This window comes from Ctenopharyngodon idella, chromosome 21, assembly GCF_019924925.1.
Source record: "Ctenopharyngodon idella isolate HZGC_01 chromosome 21, HZGC01, whole genome shotgun sequence".
NCBI classification, from domain to species: domain Eukaryota; kingdom Metazoa; phylum Chordata; class Actinopteri; order Cypriniformes; family Xenocyprididae; genus Ctenopharyngodon; species Ctenopharyngodon idella.
This window is the reverse complement of record NC_067240.1, coordinates 15168989-15192910: the sequence shown is the minus strand read 5'-3', so window position 1 is coordinate 15192910 and position 23922 is coordinate 15168989. Positions and strand designations below refer to the sequence as shown.

General features: G+C 35.6%; 1 long non-coding RNA gene across 1 annotated transcript; it reads right to left on the bottom strand.

Moving 5' to 3' along the window:
* Positions 1 to 546: 546 nt before the first annotated feature.
* Positions 547 to 3293, bottom strand: LOC127504379 (uncharacterized). The gene is made up of 2 exons (XR_007927354.1): positions 2997 to 3293; positions 547 to 1540 (listed from the first exon to the last, which is right to left on the bottom strand). It is a non-coding gene; the product is annotated as an uncharacterized LOC127504379 (long non-coding RNA).
* Positions 3294 to 23922: the final 20629 nt, after the last annotated feature.

Sequence of the window (23922 nt, the reverse complement as noted above, 5' to 3'; positions counted from 1 at the left end):
AGAAGCTCAGAGATTGAAGTCATTGTGTGGGCTAAATACTGTCCCCCCGTAGACACAACGCAATTACTCCTCACTCCCCTCACTGTTTCATGTGTTCCCTCATACATCAAAGCAATAACTTCTTCAAAAGGCAAGCCTGGGCAAAGCTCTCTGCAGGACTGCATTATGGATCAGCTTTGGGAGGCTCTGTCAAGACATATTATGAGGGGGAATTAATAAAGGAAAAATACTTTGCCTTGCACAAGCAACCATTGTACTGTTCTGCCCTTAAACATTGGCCGCTTTCCCCACAGAGGCCAGTGTGACATAACGTTGGTCTGCAGGAAGTATTTCAAGTCCTTTGTATTCTTAATAGATGTTTAATAGATACAATTAGTGACATAATGTCATCTACAGAAATGTCAAAAATTAAATAACACGAATTGGGTATCACTGCCTTTGAAGATAACACCCTAACTATCATGGAAACACATTTACAACCCAAATTCCGGAAATGTTGGGACATTTTTTAAATTTGAATAAAATGAAAACTAAAAGACTTTCAAATCACATGAGCCAATATTTTATTCACAATAGAACATAGATAACATAACAAATATTTAAACGGAGAAAATGTACACTTTTATCCGCTAAATGAGCGCATATCAAATTTGATGCCTGCTACAGGTCTCAAAAAACTTGGCACGGGGGCAACAAATGGCTGAAAAAGCAAGAAATTCAGCTGGGAGAACATCTAGCAACTAATTGTGTTCATTGATATCAGGTCTGTAACATGAGTCTCTCAGAAGTAAAGATGGGCAGAGCTGTGAAAGAGTGCGTAAAAAGATTGTGGAATACTTTAAAAACAATGTTACTCAACATCAAATTGCAAAGGCTTTGCAAATCTCATCATCTCCTGTATAAAACATCATCAAAAGATTCAGAGAAACTGGAGAAATGTGCTTAAGGGACAAGGCCGAAGACCTTTATTGGATGCCCGTGGTCTTCTGGCCCTGCATCACTCATCGGCATGATTGTGTCAATGATATTACTAGATGGGCCCACGAATACATCCAGAAACCACTGTCGGTAAACACAATCCGCCGTGCCATCTGCAGATGCCAACTAAAGCTCTATCATGCAAAAGGGAAGCCATATGTGAACACGGTCCAGAAGCGCCGTCATGTCCTGTGGGCCAAGGCTCATTTAAAATGGACTGGAAATCACGGACGCCGTGTCCTCCGGGCTGAAGAGGAGGGAGACCTTCCAGCGTGTTATAAGCGCTCAGTTCAAAAGCCAGCATCTCTGATGGTATCGGGGTGCATAAGTGCGTACGGTATGGGCAGCTTGCATGTTTTGGAAGGCACTATGAATGCTGAAAGGTATATAAAGGTTTTAGAGCAACATATGCTCCCCTCCAGATGACACCTGTTTCAGGGAAGGCCTTGTGTATTTCAGCAGGACAATGCAAAACCACATACTGCAGCTATTACAACAGCATGGCTTCGTCGTAGAAGAGTCCGGGTGCTGAATTGGCCTGCCTGCAGTCCAGATCTTTCACCTATAGAGAAAAATACGTCAAAGACTACCACAAACTCTTCAGCAGCTTGAAACCTATATCAGGCAAGAATGGGACCAAATTTCAACACCAAAACTCCAGAAACTCATAACCTTGATGCCCAGACGTCTTCACACTGTTTTGAAAAGAAGAGGAGATGCTACACCATGGTAAACATGCCCCCGTCTCAATTATTTTGAAACCTGTAGCAGGCAACAAATTTGAAATGAGCTCATTTTGTGCATAAAATTGTAAAATTCCTCAGTTTAAACATTTGTTATGTTATCTATGTTCTATTGTGAATAAAATATTGGCTCATGTGATTTGAGAGTCTTTTAATTTTCATTTTATTCAAATTTAAAAAACGTCCCAACATTTCTGGATTTCGGGGTCTAGAACACTACATAAGCAGCAACTCAACAAATAGTTTTCAGTTAGCTTGTTGCTGAGCATAAATATACAGGTCAAATTGCTACTTAAAACTGCATTTTTAAAAAATCAATTTATAGTTTTGTATTTAGTTTGCAGTAAGTGTTTTGCTAAGCCAAGAGTAATATGCCTAAAAATACACGGTACACAAATATTGGGTGAAATAGCTATTTCTTTATTAAATTTTAATTGAAATGGTAACCTTTTAAATCAATTTAAAATCAATACTTTTGTATTTAACTAAACAGCATGACCAGTATGCCTAAAATATTGACATATACTTGGTGAAAGGGCTCATATTTAATTGATTTTCACTGAGCTTATCTTTACTTGAATGCAGTGACACTATTGGGTGAGAACTGAACTGAGCTGGATGATTTCACTGTTTTCTGCAGAGCTGCTTTATAGATGAATTGGACTCATTCCATAATTAACTTTACACAGTTATTGAACCAAACTGAATCAACACTGATTTCAACTGAATAATGACTGTTTACTCTTTGCTTTTCACAGCAGAACTGAATTCTGTTTATCATTGAATCATTATTTTCCGGTTTACCGCTGTAAAGCTGCTTTGAAACAATCTGAATTGTAATAAGTGCTATATAAATAAAGGTGCTTTGACTTGACTTAACTCCTCACATTGCATTCTGGGTTTGCTTCTTTGTGAAAGATAATGTGATGCTGTCTTTGCTAAACAAGGTTTCTCAGAAGGCAATACAATTACTAAGTTGCCTACATTTTGGAACATAATTTGTTTCAGTCGAACGCCTATGAAGCCTTAAAACACTGCTTCTGCATGACATTTTCACAGTAATACATGCAACACACTTTTACATGATCGTTTTCATTACTGAATATTTGCATATGATTTTTTTCCTCATGAAATGCAACAGCACACAAAGGAAATAGTCTAACATTAATTTCTATCAAGGACATTGGGATCATAAAATTGGAATTGAAAGCAGACTAAAAGGGTCTTCAGACAAAGAGACAGAGGTAGTATTCTCTGAGGAAGATTACAAATTACCGCCACTGCCTTCCTGTCCTTTTCCCAGCTGAGGTCCAGTGACTGTCTAGCTGTCCTGCACGTCTGGAGGACCTTGCTGTTTGTGGTGATTGGTGACGCGGGTACTGACAGCTCCCCATTTTGTCAAAGTGCTCTTGTCACAGCCCGTGTTAATGCCTGGTAAAAATAATTCCCCTTGTGCCACTTCTGAAGGTTTCCAATAAATACAGGTTTTTTGGTCTATGCAATTGCTCTTCACTCCTTGGGCATTCAGAGGGGAAAGGGGCTTGTGGGGAAGCAGTGACACATAAATAGTAGTTGGTGAATGTTGGCATTTAAGGAGGAGAAAGGAACACAGATAGTGACAAAGCTTATCTGTGGGTGTAGGAGGCAGGCCAGTTAAATCCTTAGATAAAGTAATCTTGTGGAAGAAGTGAGTCACCGTTGACCAAAACTCAATTAAAATACTGTGCATGAGACTGTATAAAAACCCTCCATGCTAACCCACAATTATTATGACACCCTGTGTGTACACACAATTGATGCCTTCGCTTATCTGCCATATGAATACCCAGATCTCTTTAACAGGTGGAATTGAAGTAATTCTTTACCATTATTGATTTTTTACTGTCGCACCAGCTTGACTAATGAAGGCAATTAAGAAACCTATTTTCTTGATGATACAGACATTAAGGGTACCAGTGGGAAGTGGTTTCAAACAACAGATGTGTTTAGTGCATCTTTTCTGCTGAAACCCCACCTTCTCTCTCTTTCTCTTTCTCTCAATATCCACCTTCTTGGCTGCCAGGCCTGTGGCTCTATCACTTGTCAAGGCTTTAATCTGACAAGGTCTTGGACCGAAACTTTGAGAAGCTTAAATGGAAGGAAATGCAACAATATGTCTCCCTCTTCTCACACAAAAAGTTCATTTTTTGGAATCTTTCCCGGAAAACTGTCACTCTCAATAGACAGTTTTACAAAATGGGTCTTCTAATTACCCTAAGTACATTTCAAGAGTAAATCTCTCTTGTAGTCTATTAAAACATCCCCTACTTGGTCATTTCTGAGCATTAAATGCACAGGGAAGCAAGTAAATGCTATTATACATGCTCTCAAAGTTTGAGCATCTGAAGAGCTCTGCTTTAATTATCCATGCTCAGATATATCTCTTGACCATTTGAACACAACTACTTCATAATTACATGTTTGCAAAAGCACATCAACAGTTCCACTTCTCAAATTTGATCGTCATTGGTATTCCAAGAGCACTGATGTAACAGTCCAATAGTAATGGGGACTTTTCACAGTTATAGTATCACTCCAATAGTAATGGGTATGATTTTCAGTAGGTTCAATGAACACACCAGTAGGTGGCGACCAGTAACTGTCTTTATGTGTGAGTCAGTGATTCATTCAACCAACTCGTTTAAAAATGCAGATTCATTCAGAAACAAAACTATTGACCATCTAAATGAGTTAGTCATTGAATCATTTACTTAACTGATTTGTTCAAAACAGATTTCTTCAGGAATGAATCACCACTACAATATATGTATGTATGTACAGTTGCATGAAAAAGTATGGGAACCACTTGCAGAATCTGTGAAAATGTGAATAATTTTAACAAAATAAAACTACTTATTTTACCTGGGGGTGAAAACTTTTTGAATTTGAAAATCAAGGTAAATTGTACTTCATTTGTCTTCCGGGAAACATGCAAGTGTCTTCTGTTGCTTCCGAAGGGCAGTACTAAAAAAAAAAAAAAAAAAAAAAATTCAACAAAATAAGAAAAATTTGGAAATCTTCATCCTGTTCAAAAGTTTTCACCCCCTGACTCTTAATGCATCGCGTTTCCTTCTGGAGCATCAGTGAATGTTTGAAAATTTTTTAATAGTCCTCAGTGTGAAAAGATGGATCTCAAAATCATACAGTCACTGCTGTAAAGGGTTCAAATATGCAAAAAATCCTTGAAAACTAAAGAATCTGCAGGACCTGGAGGATTTTTCCGAATAACATTGGGCAGTTTAACTGCCCAGGACAAACAAGCGACTCATGAACAGCCATCACAAAACAAAAAACAGTCGTATCCAGCTAACGACACAAAGTATTAAGAATCAGTGGTTCCCAAACTTTTGAACGGGGTTATTTTAATAAATTCAGCTATTTTTTTTGTCTTGTAGACTATATGTAAACGTCGCGTCATGCCTATAAATGCCCTTCAGCCGTGACTTATTCACAAAACAGCTCTAGCTTCTAGTACCTTATTGCTTTTATAAAACGGTTACCACACAATACAAATATTAAAGCCAAAAATATGTATCAATGCAACTTTCATGAATTAAACTTTCACCAAAAGCCTTCCTTCCGCCCAAAAAAATAGTCCCTGACCGTGAACAGCAACAGAAGTTACATTATTACGCCATTAGATGGCGGCAAAGACTGTCTTTATGAGTGTGTCAGTCAATAGCGAAGACTTTTACATTGAAAAGACTGAATTGTTGTGAACACGGAAAAAGACGCAACTGACAAATGCTTTGACTAGCGCTGTCAGTCACGGGAAAACCCCTTAACTGTTAAAAGGGCAAGATAATACATCGGACAACAGAATTTTTATTATGAACATAGGACTGACCTGAAGGAAAATGTTAAATCTGAATGCAGGTAATAAACTCGCTCACTCAATCTCTTTCTCACAACCAGGGGCGCCGCTAAGGGGGAGAAAATTAGGATGATTCTAAGGGCCCACAAACTTTGTGGCCCCCAGAGATCAGTTTTATTAGTAGTAACAGTCAGTGCTCGAAGTGGGCCGGTATGCACCAGTACGCAGTACCGGCACTTCTCGCGCACAGGCACTTCTCACATGTAGCCGGCACTCTGAGCGCCCACACACCGAAACGTAGAATCATCAGACTATTAATTAATTGTATACATTGGGCGTTCTGAGCTTTTATAAGCTGTACGAACTGAACGGATCAATTGTCTGCTCAATACGACTGTGACTGAAGCCCAATTGTTTAATTTTGCATGAGTGGCGTGCAAATCACCGTAGAGCCGTTCCTATGTGAGGATAGTAACAACTCAATGGAGAAAGTAGAACATGATCTAAAATAGCCACTAAAATGACTGATGAAAAGAGGGGAAAACATCATCCTGCAAGCTTTTTAAACTTCTCATGATGACCACATTTACTAGAATTTATCACATTTTATTGTATTTATTGTGGCAAATTTTGACTAGTTGTAGAATTTTATAATAGATCTTAGGGGAATAGATTTTTCACTAAAGAGTTATATTACAACTGTGGCATATTGTAGCTATAGTTTCTAACTGTGTTGCTATTTTTCATAACAATGCTATAAAAAGAAAGAAAGAAAAAATGGTCTTACCTGTAATTACATCCTTATTGTAACAAATGCTATAGTTAACAATTACAAGAACTATGTTACTTTTAAGTCCGAGTACAAGTTAGAAAGAGCTTTAAAATATGGACCTTCTTGAATTTTTGACTAAACAATTGGTTTTGTTTAAGAATGTATGAATATGAATATTTGATTACTGTACTGTATATGTTGATTACTGTACTGTATAATACTGTATTACTGTACATTTACATTTGCATAATAAATCATCTGCCAGTGCTAGCTACAGCCATGGGAGGTCACTGACTAAATACTGATACCTAGTGGTCAAAAGCAATAGCAAACGTAATAGGTCATTATTATTAAATTGCAAAGATTTTGGATAGCTAGGTTGACTTGTTTGTTTGGTGCGGAATGGGTGCGGTAGGGGCCACAACCTCATATTCTTTCATAGGACCTAAAATTGCTAGCGGCGCCCCTGCTCACAACACTCTTCTACATAATGCAGTAAGCTTCAATGAACAATATCAATTGAGAACCTACAGTTTACGTTGCTAAGAGTGGTTGCTAAGGGTGTTGTGTAGTGATACACAGAACTGTTGGGTGAAGTGGTCATAGCCGTGTTTTATCATGAATAAAACCAGCTATTGACCAATCAGAATCAAGGACAGGAACTAACCGTTTTATAAAAACCATTACGTCTCTGGAATGTCCTCACTTTGATAGCCTTGAGATGGGCAAGGAACAGTTGATTCTGCTTTAGAACCAGTGTTGTTATGGTTAGCTAAAAACTAAAACTATTAAAACCATTTTTGTTAACTGATTTGTTAATTTGAAATAAAATATAAATTTTAGACAAAAAAACCTCAATAAAATGTAGAAATGTCTTGGCAACTAACTGAAATACGTTTAAGCTGAAGCACTAAAATGATTAACTGGAAATAAATAAAACAACTAAAACTAAAACAAAACAAAAACTTAATAAAAAAAAAAAAAACCCACAAAGTTACTAAACATTAAATTTGAAAAAATATATAAAAAAAGCTAATTCAGTAATAAAAGCTATAATAGTATCTGAATAATACTAAAATAACAATTGGCAGAGCAAAAACAGACAAAGTAACAAGAAATTATGTGTCTAAAATATTTATTATTATTTACTATCACAAAGTCTAAAAACAAACACAGAGACAGGGAAGATATAAACAAGGATCATAGGAAACATAATACTGTTTTTATAATTCTCTGTAACATGTTCTGGAATACTTCTGGGCAAATTAAAAAAAGATGTGCAGCACTAAGGATGCAATATATGAAAATAATAATAATAATAATAATAATTCAGATTTCACCAGTCTACAGGAGCCCAAGCAGGGACTCTATTAATTTAAGTTGGAAATGTTAAGTGCAGATTTAGCATTTCAGTGCACTGACCATCAGAATTCCGCATCTTCTCTTACGCCCCGGAAAATGTCAAGATGTGGTTTATAGAGTTCAAGGTTATAACATCATCATATTATCACCATACAGTCAGGAATTCCACATTAATAACAGCTCTCAGATCCTATTCAGATGCCAAGACATGAAGGCCATGTGGATCAAGGGGTTTGGAGGCTGCCACGGCCTAGGCGGTGGGGGTCATTGTCAAAACAAAGGAGGGCGCAAATTACCCATGCAAGTCATTTTAAATGCAAAAGATGCAGAGAATTTGGAGAGTTAAGTCAGAACCTGGATGCGATTCAACACTTCCTCTTTTTCATCTCGGTGCCAGCCACTTAACCAGATGTCCAACAACATGCCGCCTTTTGCCTGATGCCTTTGTGGAGCTTGCCAACGGCTGCTGGAATAATTGAAAAATAGAGCTCATCTCGCTTAGCGGGGACACTCTGGTCCCCTGTGAGTATGTGAACACTGCAGGAGCCAGAGGGACCGGGAGGTGATAGATGAAGAAGAGCGGTCACATCGAGAACCAACACCTCTCTCCGCAATGCAGACACACCCCTAAGCCCAGCTGAGTCAAAACAAAAAGATCATGGAGCCTCTTTTACATTTTCGGTCTCCCAACCAGATCAGTGAAAGGTCAGAAAAAGGCTTGTAAATCCCATCATCCTCCTCTGCTTTGTGAAGAGACACGAGCAGCTTATTCAATAAAGAAATGAGAAATACCACATGCTAATTGCACCACTGTCTGTTTGTAGGGCTTTAAAGAGAAGGAGCTAAATTGGGATGGATGGATCATGCCCTTCTTTATCTATGGGACTATTTTTCTTAGTCCGGTGTTGTTGTGCTGGGTGCCGGGCTCGACATTAATCAAAGCACAAAAAGAATGTCAGCAGCCTCATGCGGGCTGAAGCAAAAGAGAGAAGCCAGTCAACCCAGATTAATTTCATTCCTGAGGACGTGCTTAATTGCGAGATCTATCAAGTTGTTACATAGGACTATGTTGGGCTGACTGTCAACAGACAAAATCACGGACTGAAAGTAATAACTGCATGTTTACTGTAGTCGAACCATCATATGTCTGAAAACTAATGATCCAAACATCTTTGAGCTGGACAAATGGCTTGAAGTAAACTAGTTATAGATCTATCTATTCAATTTACAGTAATGCATATAGCAAAACAAAACGGCAACATTATGCAACGCCATATCTGGTCCGGTCTTTTGCTAAAATGAATGCTCTTTCATCTTGGGATCAAAGCCAGGTGTTGTGGCTTTTGAAGTTCGAAAAAGAGAGCGAGAGAAGGAGAGGGAGAGAGAAAAGAAATGTACTTTTATTGACTTTTCATCATCTACTCATTCATGTGACCTTTCCTAACCCCTCTCCCTAATATTTAGTATGAAGGAAACCACCCCCAAAACCCTCATTTGGAATTTTACAGTGTCAAGCCTTTCTCTGTGTTTATTCAGCATGGGCAATTAAGATAGCGTAGGCATTAAGGCAGCGTTTGTAATTCAAGTACAGCAGATACTGAGAGTAAAATGTGTTTGTATTCAGGGCCTCCACTAGGAGCTGCTCCAACGCTTGTGATTTCAGGTCCTGTAGCGCACAATGACAACCACATAACAAACCTCAAATACATCTGCGCTAAATGAATGAGTCAGTCCCTCAGAGATTAGAGAAGAGCACAACTGTATTTGCTTGTGTCTACTGTTCCTTGACAGATCTCTTTCCTGCATATTGTTTGATCGCTAATTATACTTCGCTGCACGCTGACATTTTGACAATATGACCGATAAAGGTGACAATAGAGCAAAGTATGACTACTCTAGACAGCACAAATAGAGCTGAATGCTTTACAACTGTAAATGCCACATTCTTAATGATACTATTATGAGGACATGAATGTTTACATGATCAAGCAATGCTGTTCAGAGAGGTTACTGTACTGAAGGTCATTTTAAGCACTAATTATGGCAAAATTCTACAAAGCAGTGTCTTTATGTTGCACAGACTGAACAGAGGTCATGTCAGCCAGAGATGAAGATTCCCACTTGATACAGAACACAACATGTTTAATGGAGCTTTAATAAGTTTCACCACTGCAAGTGTCAGTGTGCTATAATATAATATAATATAATATAATATATACAGTAGTGGTCAAATATGATATTCGCCCCTGACATGACCCTTTATTCTAAAATTATTAGATTTTTTTTCCATAGTATTTTCATAATAATATAATTACATATTTAATAATTATAATGATTTATTATTAATAATAATTATTTAATTAATTAATTAATTGATTAATTATTATTATTGATTTATAATTGTCAATAAATACATATAATATAATATAATATAATATAATATAATATAATATAATATAATATAATATACAGTAGTGGTCAAATATGATATACAGGAATTATCCTGACATCACCCTTTATTCTAAAATTATTAGATTTGTTTTTCCATAGTATTTTCATAATAATATAATTACATATTTAATAATAATAATTATTAATTATTATTAATAATTATTTAATAATAATAATTGACCTATAAGTATGCCAATAAATACATAATAATATAATATAATATAATATAATATAATATAATATAATATAATATAATATAATATAATATAATATAATATACAGTAGTGGTCAAATATGATATCCAGGAATTATCCTGACATCACCCTTTATTCTAAAATTATTAGAATTTTTTTCCATAGTATTTTCATAGTAATATAATTACATATTTAATAATAATAATAATTATTAATTATTATTAATAATTATTTAATAATAATAATTGACCTATAATTATGCCAATAAATACATAATAATATAATATAATATAATATAATATAATATAATATAATATAATATAATATAATATAATATACAGTAGTGGTCAAATATGATATCCAGGAATTATCCTGACATCACCCTTTATTCTAAAATTATTAGAATTTTTTTCCATAGTATTTTCATAGTAATATAATTACATATTTAATAATAATAATAATTATTAATTATTATTAATAATTATTTAATAATAATAATTGACCTATAATTATGCCAATAAATACATAATAATATAATATAATATAATATAATATAATATAATATAATATAATATAATATACAGTAGTGGTCAAATATGATATCCAGGAATTATCCTGACATCACCCTTTATTCTAAAATTATTAGAATTTATTTTTGTCAATAAATACATAAAATAAATATTATACATTAATATAATATAAATTAATATAATATAATACAGTAGAACATACATTATAGAACATATTTGATTTTACATTTGATTTTTTTTTTTTTTTTTTTCTTTAAGCATATTGCATTTTTGTGCTTGTGACAACACAATAAAACATGCCAAATTGTGTGGACATAATTTTTGGCCATGCTGTCAAATAAATCAATAAAATATTAATAACTAATTATGTTGTAGTCAATGTATGCTTTTTCCTGTGAGCTTTTTGTTTTTCTATGCATCAAAATAAAACCTGTAGCTGTAGTTTTTTTTTTTCAAATATTTGTGTCAAATAAATACCTTAACCAAGTTTAGGGTGATTAAAAACAAATATTCCCTTACGGACATCACTTTTGGCCAAAACTGTATTCAAATAAAAAAAGAATACATTTAATATTCCTAATAAATAAAAAATAAAAAATAAAATAAAAAAGACATCAGTGAACATTTTTATCGTCTTATGAAAAAGAGCCATTTGAGTTTGCAGTGACATGAGGCTGACAGAAGATGACAGAACTTTAAGTAAATGATCTGTGGAAGACGCATCTGGATTGTAACGTAATTATAACGATTCTTTTACAGTGAATGCGTGACAGCTTTTTAGACAAGCGATTTTTGTTTTTGCATTAAAAATCTTCTTGGGTCTCTAATCTGAGAGTACACGTGCAGGTTGGATGGACATACTCCTCCTGCAGCAGCTTTAATGCAGTAAAGTGCAGCATATGAAATAAAGCAGCATCTCCCAGCATCTTCCACAATGAGTCAGTCTCTCATGGCTGCACGGAGCATCTGCATACGGTCTGGCTGTGCTCAGCATTCTCCTGATACTTCACAGGCGTCTGCTGCTAGGCCATGGGGTGTGCGTGGAGACACTCTGCTTTGTGAGGCACAGAGATAAGTTTCAGCCAGTGGCGCACATGCATTCCCCCCCACCCCCGACTCGTCATTCCTGCATTTCAGCTCATTACCTTTATCAGGCCTCTGAGTGCTCAGAAAAATCCTTCTCTCAGCTCCTGTGGGTGAGCAGCGCAGGATTCATGGAGGCATTAACTGCCTCGGCTGTTAATTCCTCCGGACTTCCACTTATCATCCGCGGCCAGAAGATTGAGAGATGCCGATTTGCCATTCTGATTAGATAAGAAGAGGTGCTGGGTGACCTTTGATGTGCTTTGACTTGGTAATAAGGGCTCATGTTGGGTAGTAACCAACTAAAAGTAGAAAGCTACTAACTTGACTATAGTTTTAAGCAGCACAACAGTAACGAGCAACTTTCACACATGGAGGCGTAGCAAAACAAAACCCAACATTGCTTTTCTTTTTTGAGTTTTTTTTTTTTTTTTTTTTGGCTTTGCAGCTAAACAAACTAAAAAAAGAATAAAAATGCTTTCCTGAACTGTGCTCTGATACATTTTAGAGAATCGATTCATTAGGATAGATAATGTGAATAGTAAATCATTATTTTATTCACCACTGAATTTGAATGTCTTGTTTTTATGTAAAATAGTAAATTGTTTAGTTAAATGCTGCTGTTCATCACAATGTTTTGACCATAAAAATTATGGTTAATTGCATCTGTGTAATACATTTATATAAAATTTTAAAACAGAATCTTAAAAAATAGTTAAAAAATATATTGCCCCTTAGCTTCAATATAGCTGATTTTTCATCCGTAGCTAGTTAACTTCTTGGTAACACTTTATTTTGATGGTATACTTTAGACATTCTACTAACTACAAGTAAATTTGCAACTATGTCAACTAACTCTCATTAGACTAATGGTGCGTTTAATGCTGCCTTCACATGCTTTCGGAAATTTCGTACTTCCCACTTCTGAAGTCGTGAATACGAGCTCATTGCATTCAAATTATGACTTGAGAGGGCGTTCATGTCCAATTTTTTAAATAGGAAACTAGTATTTAAGATAATTCCGATAACACGTGAAGGCAGTAACAGTCATATCGGAAAGATCATATTTACAATCTTAACGCACATGAAGGCTACCACAATGTCTTAAAAGTGGGAAGCTCTAGATTTTCTTTATTGCTGCCTTCATGTGTTATTGGAAATTTGCTAATTCCCACTTCTGAAGTCGTGATTACGAAATTTGAGGGCGTTCATGTGAAATTTTTACGTTGAAACTTGTATTTACGATAATTCCGAGAGCATGTGAAGGCAGCATAAGCCCCGATCTGTACGAGTTGGGAGTGTATCAGTGGGAAACATGGTGGAATACCATGATATTTAAGATATTTAGCAGTGACATTGTCAGGCTTTTCTATTTACAATTAAGTAAGCTAATTGCCTGCACAAAATATGATAGCATTATAATATAACAATATAATATGTAACAATAAAGTTTACAGTGGCTTCATAAATTAGTTAAAAACATAAAAAAGCAAAACACACCTGGTGGACATTTGTGGAATTAATTAAGAGAAGGTAGGCCTACATCGCCATCTTACTCCGACGAAAGTGTCTTGAATGCACCTGCCGTCATAAACATGACTTCCCACCTTGTAAATACAAACTTCAAAGGAAGATGTGAAGCACCAGTAGACTGTCTGCTTACAGTTTTTTTTTTTTTTTTTCAATTGCCAACAAGCATCGGTCAGTAGCTACTGAAGCCACTTTTTCAGAACTCTTCATGCAGTCTGCATTACCAACATGAATCTTGGCCAAATAGTTAATCTCTCCTCCAAAACTCACTCAGACCAACAAAACACTTCATATATGTCTCAAAATAAGTTCGTTCCACCACAACACTGGCAACAATTCTCATTCAGAAAACATACATGCCATTCATAACACACAGACCTTAAAAAAAAAAAAAAAAAAACGCTAACAGGGAGCATTACATAAATGATGAACTTTGATCTTTGAAGTTTGAATGATTTTTCACATAAATCAGTATTTCATTGTAGGATAAGAATAAGATCTTTTCATTTCTACTGTATTACTGCACAAAGAATGAATTAGAAATACAGCAATTTGTTTTTTCTAATTCTTTACATAGGCCTAGTAATTAACTTGCAAAAAAATAAAAAGTTGAAACAAAAAACAAAAACAAATTACCAACATCAAAAACATTTAATGCGTGTGTTCGGTACTGGAGTCCCAGCTGTGCCAGGAGCCGTTCTGTGTGGAGTTTGTATGTTCTCTCTGTGTTGATGTTGGTTTCCTCTGGGTTTTCCCTCTGATCCAGGACATACAGGACTGGTAAATTGGAGACTGTAATGTGAATGTGTGTGTGTCTCATCCCTGTGATGGACCGTCCATCTGTCCAATGTGTTTTCCCGTCTACAACCCGAGATGCTGGGAAGGGCTTCAGCCTCCCTATGACCTTACATAGGACAAGCACTTTGGAAAATGTATGGAATAGATGGATGGATGTACAGTGTGAGGATTCTAGTCCTCCCTCTCTCTGCCACTCTTCTTTCCCTACCAGTCTTCCTTGATCCATGTTTTCAAGCCAAATCTGAAGCCATCCAAATTGACAAAAAAATGACTGAAATTTTTTTTACTACTGTAAGAGAGAATAAAAATATGGCACCTGCGTGAGCTGCAGCTGAAATTCCAATTAGTTGTGTTTGGATCAATAATTATTTAATTTCATTATAAATATTCTGCTAATATTTCATATTTTAATATAATGCCTGCAGAAATGCAGAGTTTGCCATCATTCTGATTTGAATGTGCTTTTATCAGTTTTGTGTGTTAGCATTCGAAAAATGTGCTGCAAATATATAGTGTTTTGCAGATGGTGATGTATGACTGACAAAAGTGTTCATGGATTTCGGAAAATGTGGTCATTGAATGCAGTTTGTGTGAAAGCAATGAAAAATGATTCACAGTTTGGTCCACATAGACTTCTGTTTCGCTGAATGTGTGAAGAGCTTTGAAAATTTGGCTTCAGTATCGACCAATGCCTGTTAGCAATTGAAAAAAACTAATATCTGCTAACACTTTATTTTGAGGGTCCCCCAGCAGACATTCTATGAAGAACGAAAAAGAACTTTGCTGAGTATATCAGGGCCTTAAGAGCAACTAAATGACAACTATTTCGACTTACCCAAACCCTAACAGTTAACGCTAACCTAACAGTTTACTAATACTCGAATGAGAGCTAGTTGACATGTAAGTTACTTATAGTTAGTGGAATGTCTAAAGTGGACCATGCATCGAAATAAAATGTAACCAACTACTTTGTTGAAAGAATGAATATTTAATGAAGTTTTACAACTTTAAATTGTGAGTGGCTTAAATCTTGGAAAGCTTCTGTTTCAAAGTAGTTTCACTGATGGACAAAAGAGAACTACATCACAGGTGGTCTGTGAAAATGCAGTTTACTCCAGATCCTCCATGTGGTTTATGGAGTTTCTGTGTTGAGCAAATTAGCAGCTGAATGTATCAGAGTCTGCTTGGATGAGGCACCAAAATGGTGGATATTGTCCTCTGCTTTATAATTATGTTTTAGAAAGCACACAGTGACTTGCTGTAGGGAGAAGAGTGTATCTCTGAATGAACTGCTTACATGAAACACGGCTTGAATTTCAACCAGTGGAAACTTGCATATTGAAATTGAATTTGTAATATGTTATACTGAAATATTCCAAGGGAATGAATAGGAAACTCAGCAAAACAAAGCATCAGTTTTTCTCAAAGTGAGTTTAAATAATTTGCCAAGTATTTGATGCCCATTTTGTTAGTTGACGTGGATTTTCTATTAATATGCCCCATGTGTCTATCAAAACATCATAAACAAATAAAATAGAAATCATCAATATTTCACTCTGCTGAGCAGAAAATGGTTTTGACCAAAGCCACGGCTGCTAGCGTTCAACAGCCTGATTGCTCGTCATGGACGAATGCACACAAGATCACTGCAATAAAAGTCTGAAACACCTTCATAAAGTCTTCATATTTTTAACAAGAGATTAAAATAAATAAATACACAATAATATTAATATTAACATATTGGGAGAGTGGGGTAAGCTCTAAGTTTTTACTAAAGTTGTCCTTTAGTACTATAAGAGTTTCATAGTCAGTAAAATTGAAGGTATTTTCAACATTTTGTAATATTTCCAGCATTTGGGAACAAAGCTCGATCATAATTAGTTAAAGGTGCAGTGTGTAAAATTTAGCAGCATCTAGCGGTGAGGTTGCAAATTGCAACCAAAGGCTCAGTCCACCGCTCACCCCTCCCTTTTGAAGCACGTAGAGAACAGGACAAAAATGTTGTCTGAGACAGCAAAGAGTAGCCAGTCAAGCAAACGTGCTCTGTAGAGCAGTTTGTCCATTTAGGGCTACTGTAGAAACATGTTGGTGCAAAATGGCGACTTAACATGTAAGGGGATCCGTGGTGTATGTAGAGAGAAATGGCTCATTCTAAGGTAATAAAAACAGGTTCATGATGTAAGGTCTTTATACACCACTGAAAACATATTATATTGCATTTCTGTCAATAGATCCTCCTAAATATTAAACACTGGTCCGTTAAGCTACTGAAACACTTTAACGCTACTTTTACTTAATTTACTGACATGCAAATCTGTAGCATTAAAAGGTAGCTTTAAACCCGTAAGACCTTCGTTCATCTTCAGAACACAAATTAAGATATTTTTGATAAAATCCGATGGCTCAGTGAGGCCTCCATTGACAGCAAGATAATTAACACTTTCAAATGCCCAGAAAGCTACTAAAGACATATTTAAAACAGTTCATGTGACTACAGTGGTTCAAACTTAATGTTATGAAGCAACGAGAATACTTTTTGTGCACCAAAAAAACAAAATAACGACTTTATTCAACAATATCTAGTGATGGGCGATTTCAAAACACTGCTTCATGAAGCTTCGAAGCTTTATGAATCTTTTGTTTCGAATCAGTGGTTCAGAGCGTGTATCAAACTACCAAAGTCACACCCCTCAGTGGTGAACCATTGAAATTTTGAAACACTTATGATGTAAAGAAGCCTCATTTATTGAAATCACGTGACTTTGGCAGTTTTATACACACTCTGAACCACTGATTCGAAACAAAAGATTCGTAAAGCTTCGAAGCTTCATGAAGCAGTGTTTTGAAATCGCCCATAACTAGATATTGTTGAATAAAGTTGTTATTTAGTTATTTAGGTGCACAAAAAGTATTCTTCTTGCTTCATAACATTAAGGTTGAACCACTGTAGTCACATGAACTGTTTTAAATACGTCTTTAGTAGCTTTCTGGGCATCTGAAAGTGTTAATTATCTTGCTGGCAATGGAGGCCTCACTGAGCCATTGGATTTTATCAAAAATATCTTAATTTGTGTTCCAAAGATGAACGAAGGACTTACGGATGTGGAACGACATGAGGGTGAGTAATTACTGACAGGATTTTCATTTTTGGGTGAACTACCCCTTTAAAAATGCTCATTACATTCTTCATGTAAATCTCTCATGATCAAATGGCAAAATTCATGCACAGTCTGATAGATTAAGGAAGTGACACATCTTACCATTTCAACCATTAATAGAGCATAAAGTCTGAATGAAATAAAGACAGTTCGATGCTGCTCTTGGAATGAAATGCAGTGCATCATATTGAATACTGAATCAATCTCTGCTCTCCCACGGAGACACAAACTTTTCACTCTAGAATAAATGGGAAAGTTGTGTCTCCATGCATGGAGAACAAATCAAATGTTTTTTTTTTTGTTTTTTTTTCTCAAATTAAAACTATTCTTAAAAAACATTCACTTGATAAAGATCAATTTAGAATTAATGGATTGGGGGAAAAAAATGGTAAAAATACCATTTTTTCTATTTGTGACTTGACCACTGTGAGTTGTGACCGCTGTGAAGACAGGCAATTAAAGTTGTGAACGTGTGCACGCATTCCAAACCCGGGTGAGGCTTTATTACAAAGCGCAAGTCACGCAAATTAAAGTAGATTTCCTGACAAAACATAATAGAAAGCAATGCAGTCTCTGAGATAGAACACCAACAGTGTCATCACGGCAGTCCATTTGCAAAAGAGCCTGGAGGAGAGATTAATGCTCCACCACCAGGTGAACAGATTAATTGATTCCGTACCACTTCCCTTCACCAAAACCTTTTCACTGGGTGACATTTATACAAACAACAAAATACAAAAATGTTGTTGCAAGAACATGAGTGCGATCTGACCTTATAAAACCCGGGGAGAGAAGGCAGAAAAAAAGAAGAAGATGGAAAAAAACAAAAAAAAAACATGGCAGTTGTGGTTGTTGTGAAAGTGATGTGTACTCAGGGTTGACAGAGGGGCATCTGCTATTACACACCACAATTACTGAGATCCCAGAGCTCCAATGAGAACCACCATAAATGGACTGTGTGTGTGGAGAAAGACACACAGAGAGGGACCCCTGAGATTGCAAATGCTCCAATGCTGAGGCTCAGCCAATTATGAGCTCTCAATGGCTTAGGTCTGCTATCAATGGCCAGTCATATGCAGTTACTTCTGCCAGTAACCAGCATGAAATGCATCAACGGCACCATCATACTGTGTAATACTGACAAATAAAAGACAACAATATTTACTCACAGTACGTTACTTAATAAAACGCTGTATAACAAAGCGAGAGTGTAATTCTTCAAAGCACCTCGACAAATAATCAATTCTGCTCCAGTCAACTCATTGCGGTTCAACGCAATTTGAGTTGTTATAACAGGATCCAGCCGATAGCTCCCACCGTCCCCGCGGCATTGGAGAACGCCAATTCCAATCATCACTGAGATGCTGTAGTGGAATCGCCTAATAATGCTGCTCTATTGAAACTGACAGGGCAAACGAAAACTCAGAGCAAGCTGTATTATTTTGCAAACTTATCAGCGACTGAAAGTTATATTTCTGTGGAGGTGGATAAACATAAATCCTTGTGGGATGACTGGATTAGAGGTACATTTCTTACATTTTCACACTTTCACATATCACCAGTCTGCTGTTTAGGACAAAATAAAGTGCATCACTGCAGCATTTTTAAATATCAATATTAGGTTTTTTTCTTTTCTATTGATGGAAATGCAATCTCCTTTTCCAGTGAGTGCTTTCCAACAACAGATTTCTGATTTCGCAAAACCTGTAATGAATCTTTTTGGTTTTTAGCGAGGATGATGCTAGAAGTAAACATTCAGTGACAAGCATGACAAGCACTTTCAATGAATCGAGTACCGAGACTCTTTAAAAAATATGCAGTTGTCACTTTTTCTTTCACTAAATGTTCAATGAAATATTTTAAGCTTGCAGAAAATGTCCATGCAAATTGATAATTTACATGAGCGGTTTCAATTTTAGTTCATTGTAACCTTGTTACCAAAAGAGAACTAAAAGCAGTTAACAGGCCTGATTTGTGTGATTCTGTAATTTTCTATCAATAAGGGTTTGTTCACCCAAAAATGAAAATTCTGTCATTAATTACTCACCCTCATGTCGTTCCACACCCATAAGACCTTCATTCATCTTCGGAACACAAATTAAGATATTTTTGATGAAATCTGAGAGGTATATGACTCATCCATATACCAACTGAACACTTTCAAGGTCCAGAAAGCTAGTAAAGACATCGTAAAAATGTGACTGCAGTGGTTCAACCTTAATTTTATGAAGCAATGAGAAAACCTTTTGTGCGCAAAAAATAAAAATAATGACTTTATTCAACAATCTCTTCTCTTCCCTGTCATTATTTTACGCAGTTGCCGCAGTAAGCACAGTGAAAGCTTCCGTGTTTACGTCCAATTACCGGCTCAGTATTGGCCAAAGCTGATCATGTGAGCAGCACGACGTATATGTATGATGCTGATGCAGGAGCTGGCCAATAATGTGTCGGCGTTCTGACGTAGAACCTGGAAGCGCTGGATGTAAACAAAATATGAGAATGACACAGAATAGAAGATATTGTTAAATAAAGTTGTTGTTTTTGTGCACAAAAAGTATTCTCATCGCTTTATAACATTAAGGTTGAACCACTGCAGTCACATCGACTTTTTTAACAATGCCTTTAATACCTTTCTGGACCTTGAAACTGTCGTTTAAATTGCTGTCTATGAATATACCTCTTGGATTTCATCAAAAATATCTTAATTTATGTTCCGAAGATGAACGAAGGTCTTACAGATGTGAACGACATGAGGGTGAGTAATTAATAACAGAAATTTCATTTTTGGGTGAACTAACCATTTAAAGGTAGGGCAGGCAATAACAGAAGTGGTCTAAATATTAAAACATGTACATATATCTTAAGTGGAAGTCTCAGGACCAAAAAAATGTTTATCCAATCATTGCATTCGGTCTCAGATTTATGCATTTCTACACTACCAGTCAAAAGTTTGGAAACATTACTATTTTTAATGTTTTTGAACGAAGTCTCTTATGCTCATTAAGGCTGCATTTATTTCATAATAAATACAGAAAAAACAATAATATTGTGAAATATTATTACAATTTAAAATTATGGTTTTCTATTTTAATATACTTAAAAATATAATTTATTTCTGTGATGTGATGCAAAGCTGAATTGTCAGCATCATTACTCCAGTGTTCAGTGTCACATGATCACATGAAATCAGCATATTACAAATCATTGTAATATGCTGATTTATTATCAATGTTGGAAACAGTTGTGCTGCTTAATATTATTTTATAACCTGTGATACTTTTTCAGGATTCTTTGATGAATAAAAAGTTAAAAAATATCAGCATTTATTTAAAATAGAAATCTTTTGTAACAATATACACTACCGTTCAAAAGTTTGGGGTCAGTCATTTTTTTTTCTTTCTTTTTTTCTGAAAGAAATTAATACTTTTATTCAGCACGGATGTGTTAAATTGATAAAAAGTGATAGTAAAGATTTATATTGTTAGAAAAGATTTATATTTTGAATAAATGCTGTTCTTTTTAACCTTTTATTCATCAATGAATCCTGAAAAAAGTATCACAGGTTCCAAAAAAAATATTAAGCAACACAACTGTTTTCAACATTGATAATAACTGAGTATCAAATCAGCATATTAGAATGATTTCTGAAGGATCATGTGACACTGAAGACTGGAGTAATGATGCTGAAAATTCAGCTTTGCATCACAGAAATAAATTATATTTTAAAGTATATTAAAATAGAAAACCATAATTTTAAATTGTAATAATATTTCACAATATTATTGTTTTTTCTGTATTTATTATGAAATAAATGCAGCCTTAATGAGCATAAGAGACTTCTTTCAAAAACATTAAAAATAGTAATGTTTCCAAACTTTGGACTGGTACTGTACATCAGCACTATCAACACTGAAATGATTCTGCAGAAGTCAGGTGGTACAACTGAATCTCTGTAAGTGGTTTACATTAATCATTATTGTAATGTTATGTGCTTTGAGACCAGAGGTAATTTAATAACACCTCTTGTCTTGTGACGCTTTGCAGACTCTGCTGTGCGCGTTCATGTGTTTTGGAGGAGGCGTGGCTTTGGAGACGCTCTGAAGGGAGGGAAGGATCTTTCAAAGCTTTCAAAGCTAGCTTGCTATTGCTAGCCTCTCTGAAATCGCCTACCCTACCTTTAAATAAACAAGTTATTCAGACAAAATTAAGGGTAACTTTATTTAGTAAAAATCAAGCTGTCATCCAAAAGCAACCAGCAAATTTTATTAAAGTTAAATATCAGTAACAGGGTTGAATGAGCATTGCAAATGGATATCCTGTGCCAACTGAAAGATTGATAGAAAGGACGCTTTCATACCTGCAATGTAAATGCAAACACTGCTCTTTATCATATTTCAGCTTGAATGGATGATTACTGAACAGTATTACACTTGCTGCTATACTGCTGTAGGTGTACTATAGGTGTATTATATAACAAAACACCGTTACCTTCATCAAAGTCTCATTAACGCCCTCTCGCTTCGGCTAAAATCAAAGCAAATGTTTGCCATCTGGGAAACTGCAGTTTGCGAGCAGGTTGGTGCAGTTAGAGCATAACACAGAACTAATAAGAAGAATATGGGGTTTGTTTCAGAGATCCTAGATCATTATGAAGTCATAGAAAAGAGCTGTTGTTTCTCAGACCCCCCGAGAGGCTGTCGCCAAGGCAGAAATCTCTGCATCCCGCTAACAAGAGATGAGAAGAAAGTCAAGCCAAAAAGACTTCAAAGACATAAATAAGGTTCACAGCGACTTACATGCTGTTAGCAGCCTTATTACTCATTGTGACACAACTAGCGAGATGTTTTAGGTGACACCAGCTGGGATTTGTTTTTCTTTTATTAAATAGAAATAATGGATGCTGTACACAAACTCTGCTTTAGACTTCATACAAGTCCGCTGTACTTTGCTAACAGTGTGCAGTTTCTTGACATGTTGCTGACTGGCTTGATCAGCAATTGAATTAAAATCTATTTCAATCAGCAAGAGGAGGAGTGAAACAAAATTTGCAAATCACATTGAGAGCAAGTGTTTTTCATTGTTACCTCTTAGCGTCTAATATGCTAGTTTGCATCTTAATGTATAGCCATCTGTTTCGCTGAAGTAGCATTCATAAATGAAGTTGTAAGTCATTCTAAATGGCATGGGAAGGGTCATTATTATTGCATACATATAATTAACAGTTGTTACAGTACAGTATTTGGACATTTTAAGTCACACTTAAAATGTCTGAAAGTCTTTGCATTAAACATTTTTTTCAATCACTTCTGAACATTGATTTTGAGTGGATGTGTAAAGTAATTTCACCTCATGTTCACACAGTTGTCCTATAGGTGTAGTTGATCATATTAACATGTGCTTGTGCAACTTTTCTTTGAAATAAATGCCAATTGTTTAGATATATTTTTTTATTACATTTTAAAATCTGACGCAAGCGTCCAAATCCTTTTTGGTCAGAACCACTTGTATTGGGATGTATTGTATAAAATGTATTGGGATAACAGCCACATGCTGACAATGGTTGGTGTGTGATTAATCAGAGATGAATCACAATATGATTAATCTCTGATTTCTGAAGTCAAATATAATGTCATAACACATAGTCTGTCCAGTCTAGTCCTATAAATGCCTGTATTGAGACAAAACCCCATATTGGATTTAAAGGATTATTCGTCCATCTCTATCCTTGTAAATCTCTTGCAATTTCAGGAATCAGTCCCCTTCTCACCTGTAGACCCAGACTGCAGTGAGTGGAGGGCCAATGCTATTAAGACACACTATTGTTGCTGTGAATGACTTTCCCCTTTACAACTACCTTCAATGGATCCATTTAGAGTCTGTAAAGGTGAGCTCTCCCTCTATATGAGATCGCAATAGACCTGATGTCCTGTAGTCAGGGACAGTTCACACAAAATTACAATTCTGACATTATTTACTCACCCTCATGCTGTTTCTTCAGTGTGAATCTGCATGTAGTTCTTATACCTGTGTCATATATTGAAGTTACCATAGTAGGAAATGATGAGAATCTTCCAAAGATTTGACTATTTTTAAGAAAGAAAACTTGCAGAAGTTGTCATGTTTTTGCATTTCAAATTAAAAAAAAGAAAAAAAAAAGAAACTTTTTTAAAGAAGTAAAATTAAAGGGTTAGTGAAATTTCTGTCATTAATTACTCACCCTCATTTCGTTCCAAACCCGTAAGACCTTCGTTCATCTTCGGTACACAAATTAAGATATTTTTTGATGAAACCAGAGAGGTTTTTTTTTTTTTATCCCCCCATAGAATTATAGAATATAATTACCACATTCAAGGTCCAGAAAAGTAGTAAAGACATCTTTAAAGTAGCCAACGTGACTACGGTGGTTCAACCTTAATGTTATGAAGCGACGCGAACAGTCTCCTACAATATTTACGTTGTAGATGCAGTGC